The following is a 7,402-nucleotide window of genomic DNA, read 5'->3' as shown; positions in this document are numbered from 1 at the left end:
AACTACATAGAACGAAACTCGTCTAGCTTGAAGAGGGAAACCAGATGGCGTTATGGTTGGCCCTAGATGGCGCTGCCATAGGTCAAACGGATATCAACTGCGTTTTTTAAAAATAGGAACCCCCATTTTTATTACATATTCGTGTAGTACGTAAAGAAATATGAATGTTTTAGTTGGACCACTTTTTTCTCTTTGTGATGGATGGCGCTGTAATAGCTATGAACTATGTTCCCTCGGCAACTCACTACGGGTTTATCATAATTCGCGCCACCAGAATCATGTAGTCGACATCGAGTCGCACATTCGATACACGACGCCCGGACGTTCAATAGACAATTACCCAAAAACATTGTAATAATTGTATTTGTACATAAGAAAATATGACTTCAGACACATTAAATGGAATTTATTAACCAGTCAATTACGAATAGTTCAGTAGAAACATTTTTCCTTCGAATGAAAATATTAGAATATCTGCGATTTTATGTTCTGAAAAGACAAAATGAAAGGTAAATACTAAATAGTAACAACGACGTGGTACAGTTATTCATTTACAGAAAGTTCCATACTTTTGCCATCCATTTTCCCAACTAGCATCCTATGGTGAATCGACAATCGAAATCGGACATATCACGAGCAAAATGTGTTATTTCTTTCCGCTAAAAATATCTGGATGCAAATGTTTATGTTGTGATTTTTACAGGTGAGGAAAGTGCTAGTGGATTTTGTGCCGAGGAGGAGTAGAATCGGTGGGGATACCGAGGTATGGAAAAATTTCAGATATGCTGTGTGAGCAGCAAGTACAGATGTCCAAATTTTTTGTTGTTCAGTTGCGTAATGCCTGCTAATGTCAAAAACTCTTGATAGGAGACTGCAAACATAAAACAAAATTTGTGTGAAGCATATTAACTAGCAGCGATGATTCATGCAAGTTCCCATGTAATTCCCGGAAAGTATGATATTTCTGGAAACCCATGTCTTCGGGGTTAGAAAATTAGCATTTATATAGAATTGACGATGACTTACGAGACAAGTGATGCTAAGCAAACAGCTTTTGTGATTACCATACCCTTGTGTTTTGAAAACATTGAACAATAAGCTAATGGAGTTTCACATCTCATGAATTTGTTGTTATAATCTGGTTACTTTGGATATTGGCCGTGTTATGCAGATGTATTTATTAGCTGGTGAATTGGCATTGCGTGGTTATCTCTATATGGATTAATATAGCATGTGTTGTTAATGTAACTTAATACACCAGTATTGCTGTTGCTGATAGAGCAGTTTCATTTTAAGTCCATTGATAAATCGTGTACACAGTGGTGACCCCTGTGAACTTGCGTACAGAATGCCTTCATTTCAAAGACCCCTCCACATTTAAGAAGGCGTACATTTGTGGGACATTAAGCTTGATATTGCTTTCTTCCACATAATAAAGTCACTGATTACCATTGTAAATATCGGACATCAACTGGAAATAATATTTGGAAGGAAGCTTAGGTGTCTCATAGAAAGACAACACTGTTTGAAAGCATTACACAAAATATTCAGCTTACTGAGGATGAGAGAGAAGTGCAGGGGGTAAAGTGTGTTAATGACAATCTAGATATAACAGCTAAATTAAATAAAACATGTCTGACTCTCACAGGTGGGTTGGAAATTAGTGAAAGAAAATGTATTTATCTTTGTGACATGTTATATACAACAGGGAATTTATGACATATGATGAAATAGGACTGTGAAGAGATAACTTGTGATGTATTTTTGCCTGTTTACTTAGAATGAACTGAAGAAAGAACGTGAAAACAGCTGCTATTTTCATACAAAATTAGCACCTGTGACCATTTTAAAAGTTTTTTTGATTAAAAAAAAATACACATTTGACATTAATGTGACATGAAATAGTTATGTTTGTGCCTGCTGACAGAAATATAAACCCTGCATTTTGCTGGAGGACCAAGAGTTTAAACGGACTTCAGTGAATCACTTACTATTCACAGTTCAATGTCATTGTTTAGCATATGAGCCGAGCAGGCCATAAGCTTATGACAGCAAACTGGCGGAGACTGCATACATCACTGTTCTCACTCCTGCAGCAGCGAGAGTATTGTTAGGCACCTAGGATGGGTAGCCCATTGATCATTGCCGCCCCCCCCCCCCTTTCAGATACAAATAACGGCAGAGGTCACATCACTCTGCAGTGACTTGATTGAATGTAGCAACCAAATATTCTGGTTGCCAAAGAAATATTAATTTCCTTTCAGAATACTGTAAGTAATGCATGTCATGGTAAACCATGATAGAGGACATGTGGACATACACATATCGTTGTCATTCAACTACCTGCTCTGTCAGTAGATATAGTTCGTAACTGGATCATGAAAATCATGACTGCGTAAACATAAAATACACAGAAACATAAAAATAAAATTATAAAATACACGAGTCTGCTGATGCAGTATACACAAAGAAAGGAAAATATACAAAGTTAAAAAAGGCAAAACATGAATATGCTGTTCTATTTTGCTTCACTACACTTGGTAAAGGGCGTAGTTTGCTGTTTGGTGTCTTGAAAACTGCTTGGGAGTGTGGAAACAGTGACTACTCACTTATGCCCATGGTGTACCCCTTCGATGATGACCAGCTTTCAGCAGAAACGTAGCACATTATATTCCCTTATTACAGCCAGTGTGATTAGTTGCAAATTCTGACTGGGGACCGTCCACTTGGCCCGCTGCGGCAGATGATTCAGGAAGTCAGATGACAAGCACTGCTGGAAGATGGGGAGCTCTTGCTGCAGTAGTTCCCACGTTGTGAGCAAGCTCATGTTGGCTGTACCTTTATCTGGCTGAGGGATAGTTGACTGTGGTTACAATAAGGAAATGACCTGGGGTGAGGCCTTGGGGTTTAGCAGGACTGTAAGATAGATCTGTGAGTGGGCAAGATTTCAAGCAAGCCTCAAATTGCAAGTCAGCATTGTAAACATTTTGATCGTTAGATCTATGATCCCATAATTTGTCTCAAGTGGAACTTACAATCAAACTATGGTGATGCTGGAAGAATGAAATGCTGGTTGATGCTTTCTTAATCTTGGATTGTTCTACTGATGTGACAGAGAACTTTAGCTCTTTCTTGTGACACCTTCTCAGATGCAGAAATGTTAGAGGTGTGTAGCACAGGCCTTGAAGTGATTTTTTCTTCAAGCCAGCTTACCCTCCCCCCACGGGCTGTTTTCTTGCATGTCTGCACCAGACACTCACGATGTTTGACCAGCTAGGCTCTTCATTGTCGATAAAGGGTTCCATATGTCTTAAGTTTTCATACTCCCTCATAAACTCTGTGTAGCTTTCCTCACACTTTGATAGTGTTGCTAGTCTCTGTTCAGTCTGAGAGAAGCATTTTGATGCTGTTTGCAAAAAATCACTCAATTCATTTAACTCTTCATGAAATTGAAGATGGGCAATGAATCTGCCTATAGAATCCCTCCTCCCATGTTCAGAAAAATGTGCTTCGTACTGTTCCTCTTCTTTCATCACTGTAACTTCACATAATTATTCTGTCTCGGAGAATTTCTTCAGAAGTATTTGAACGCCAGGGCCACTTTTTACAAAGCGTGAAACGACAGGCTGCCTGTACAGACTGGTGTGTTTACTGTTTGATAATGTGGTCCAGCCTAGTTCTGTCTCCTGAAGCACATGTGATCAGTTCCTCTGCAGATAGTCCTAGACATTTTAATGTGTGGACAAAATTCTGCTGTTAGCAATACGTCAATCTTGTCAGATGACAAAAACTTTGGTTCAGGATGTTATAAATTTTGCCAAGTTCCATGCATTGGGCTCCGTTGTATGTTCGGGCAAGGTGTCATTTATCTTCAGCAAAACTAAACATTCAACAGACAACAAGAAGATGCTTATGCAGAGCCCACTTGTACAGAGACACAATGTTTTGTTCCTGAGAGGTTTGCACCTATTCCTTAAATAAGTACTTTGCTGTGCCACCTTTGAAGTCTGAAGTGTTGTGTACATGCTTCTGATTTGAAGCATTACTGGATAAAAGTGCGCTTACGGTGTGCACATTCATAATTTCCTAGGGTTCATAAATAGCATTAGTTGGTATTTTATTCTATTGTCAATTTTTTTTATTCTGTTGTCATAATTTTTTGGTAAAATCAGAAATAAAACATACACTTAGGTTACTGCAATGATGAATGTACATCTTGGGCTACGTTGCACATCAGTCTGTTATGGATATCAGATTAAGTGACTCTCATTGGCTACTATATACTGTCATGCAATTGGCTACAACTGTCAGAAACATATTGCCAACAGCAGGACACAAAGGAAGAGCTTAGCACTCCATAAGTGCACTTCAGCCTGTATTGCGAAAATCAATCTAAAAAAGCGCAATAAGTTTTCCACTTGCCTCTACTATCTTGCAGCTTTATTTTCACTGTTGGATGAAGCACTTGTTTGCCTGGTGTGACCTTCAGCGAACATCAACTCAATGTAATTGATTTATGTTTTGCCATTGTACGTGTGTTTGGTGTCATTTGTGCAGTCCTTCCTTATTCCACCTTGTGCCCATTGTGATTCTGCGCGTAGTGTCAGTCTCGACAAGTAGCACAGCCAACAGATTTGCAGTAGGAAGCCCTGTGATTACTCGTCAGACAATTGTAGCAAACGTTTTTCTGCACCACAATGTCTTTGGACTCTGTACATGTGGTGTGTCTGAATCTACTGCACTTGTGCAGCACATTAGGCTGATAGCACATGACACAAGCAGCACTATCAGTGACATTAGTCTGTCTCAAATGCCTAAACTGTCTGGCATTGACGCACTGGGCTGTTTATTGTTGGGTGTGCCCTTATCTGGTGGTACTGTAGCCTTGACAATTTCTTATGATTTGCATTTGATTTCAAGAAATGTGCACTTTATTTGAATGTCAGGAAGCTCTTTGAGCTCGAATTAGCTTCAGATCCTGATCTTAGAGACTTGTCACGCCTTTCTATGAGTGGCTGTGACACAATTACATCTTGCAAAGAGGCATCTAGTTGTACTGCCTGCATATTGCTTGAAGCATCATTCAGTAGTACACGAAGTTCACTTGCACATATCTCTGTCATTGACAGTAGAAGTAACAGTTGCTTTAAATGCGCTGATGCAATCAATCGAGGATTGTTGTATCTATTGCAAACAAAACAAAAGCTGCCTTAAAATTAGTGTTAATCATCAGAAGATGGTAGTTACATCGTGTGCTTCACCTGTTAATGAACTAAACAAATGATGACACCAATTTCCTCAAATTCCTTATGACTTAGGACGAGATTTACAAAGATGCCTGCATTGCATTACATCACTGTCAATGTGGCAGTTTTATGGCAGGCAACTTGGTGCTGTGTTTTTATACACTCAGAACAGACCCAGCATCTGGCAAAGAAAAAGACAAAGAGTAGCAATTCAGATGAATCACGCCAACACAGCAGACAAGGTTTCACCAGGTGCTGGATTCCATATTTTTGGAGCGTTCTTTCTCCTCAGCTCATATCTCTTTCTTTAAACAATTAAAGCTATGATTGCATGCACATCATATTTCTCCATGATATTTGGCAACTGTTCTATCCTGACAGTAGTATCAGAGGTGTCCGGTATACCTGTTACGCCAGATTTGTTCACAAACTTTGTCTCATGAGACTCGCTTTCTCCATTGAGCATGAAGTTACGAATTCCTTTCTTACAATTTTGTTCATTGTAGAAAGCTAATGCTAGCATGCAGCAGCAGAAGCAGCAGTTAGGATGAATGGAAATTACAGGAAGCAGCATAGCCAGACTGGATACTCTGCTTACAGAAGTGTCATGTCGGTGCTGTGGGTTGCATCTCCTTGTGGTTTCACGGAAAGTTGTCACTGCAGTTCTTCTGACAGATGGCTGCCACTGCATGTTGCTTCATTGAATTCATTGCAATCTGGTCCAGAAGAACCAAAGTGTTTACATCTGCAGACAGAACATAAACCAAATGTGTTATCGGAGGACAAGGAATTTAAAAGGCATCAATTTTGGATCCATTCAGATTGCAGTGAATGTTGATAAGTGTTCACTTGATAAGAGAAATGCGTTCATCTACACAGCAGGCGACCATTCAGAGTTGGCGTACAATGAATTGTGGAAAGTCTTGGTCACTATTAATTTGCATCTGAGATCTTCCACAGTTCATTGTTGCCAAAATATACACATCCCCGTTCAGTGTATGAGACACATGAGCCACTAGCTTGTGGTAGTTGACTGACCGAGCCTGAATTCACAGCCGTTCTCTTCATTGCAGCTGCAAATATACCATTAGGCACCCTTAGATTGGTGACCTGCTGAACATAGATGCTCAGGCACAAATAACTTCAGAGAGGGCAGCGCTCTACAGTGACTCTATCAAATGTAGTGACCGAACAGTTGTGTGTAAATGCTGCAGTTGAAAACAGAAATCAACGCAAGAGTTTCCAGCAAAATTAAGCCTTATAACTGAGGGAACAAGGCAAGCAGAATTATTTTGACTTTTACTTAACTGAAAATGTAACTGATTCCATCAGTTGGTACTTCAGTTTCATTAGATCCCATTAGGAAGCAGGGCCTTCAGGAGTATAGAAAGAAGGACCAGAGGGAAGTATGGTGCTATCAAAATTGAATGTTATTAAAGTCTTACATACTACTCATAAATACAACAATGAAATTTAATAAAATTAACAGGAAAGCCATGGCTCGGAGAAAAATTCTGGAACCTACTATTTTCTCAATTGTACTATCTTTTTCTCTACTATTGCTTGCTTAATTATTATGAAAGAATATCCATTACCTGTAAAATTGAGGTAGGGTTGTTGGCTGTCACATAGCTTCGTGCGTTGAAATTACGGTCACTTCCCAAAGTAGGAAAAACTATTAACAAGCTATAGAACTGTCAGTTCCGTCCACAAGGATTAACGATGGGTACATCCACATCTCCATCTACATGGCTAGTCTGCAAGTCACACCTAAGTGCTTGGCGGCAGGGGATCCATTGAGCCACCTTCACACTAATTCTCTGTTATTCCACTCTCGGACAGTGCATGGAAAATACAAACAGCTATATCTTTCTGTGCAAGCTCTGATATCCCTTATTTTACTATCATGATTGATTGTTTCTACCTATGTAGGTTGGCATCAAAAAAATATTTTCATATTTGGAGGAGAAAGTTGATGATTGAATTGTCGAGAGAAGATGCTGCTACACTGAAAAACGCCTTTGTTTTAATGATTTCCACTCCAAATCCTGTATCGTGTCCGTGATGCTCTCTTTCCTCTTTGTTGATGATACAAAATTTGCTGCCCTTCTTTGAACTTTCTGGCTGTAGTATGTTAATCCTGTCTAGTAAGCTTC

At 39.4% G+C, this 7,402-nt stretch overlaps 1 protein-coding gene across 4 annotated transcripts in view; it reads left to right on the top strand.

Moving 5' to 3' along the window:
• Positions 1 to 678: 678 nt before the first annotated feature.
• Positions 679 to 7,402, top strand: part of LOC126416489 (uncharacterized) — a 75,377-nt gene continuing 68,653 nt past the window's right edge. For all 4 annotated transcript variants that reach the window (XR_007575468.1, XM_050084226.1, XM_050084227.1 and 1 more), the window contains exon 1: positions 679 to 763. The gene's annotated coding sequence lies outside the window, so the exon portion shown is untranslated. The remainder of the gene's footprint in view (positions 764 to 7,402) is intronic.

This window comes from Schistocerca serialis, chromosome 8, assembly GCF_023864345.2.
Source record: "Schistocerca serialis cubense isolate TAMUIC-IGC-003099 chromosome 8, iqSchSeri2.2, whole genome shotgun sequence".
NCBI classification, from domain to species: domain Eukaryota; kingdom Metazoa; phylum Arthropoda; class Insecta; order Orthoptera; family Acrididae; genus Schistocerca; species Schistocerca serialis.
Note: the sequence above shows the minus strand (reverse complement) of the source record. Positions and strands in the feature narration are given on the sequence as shown.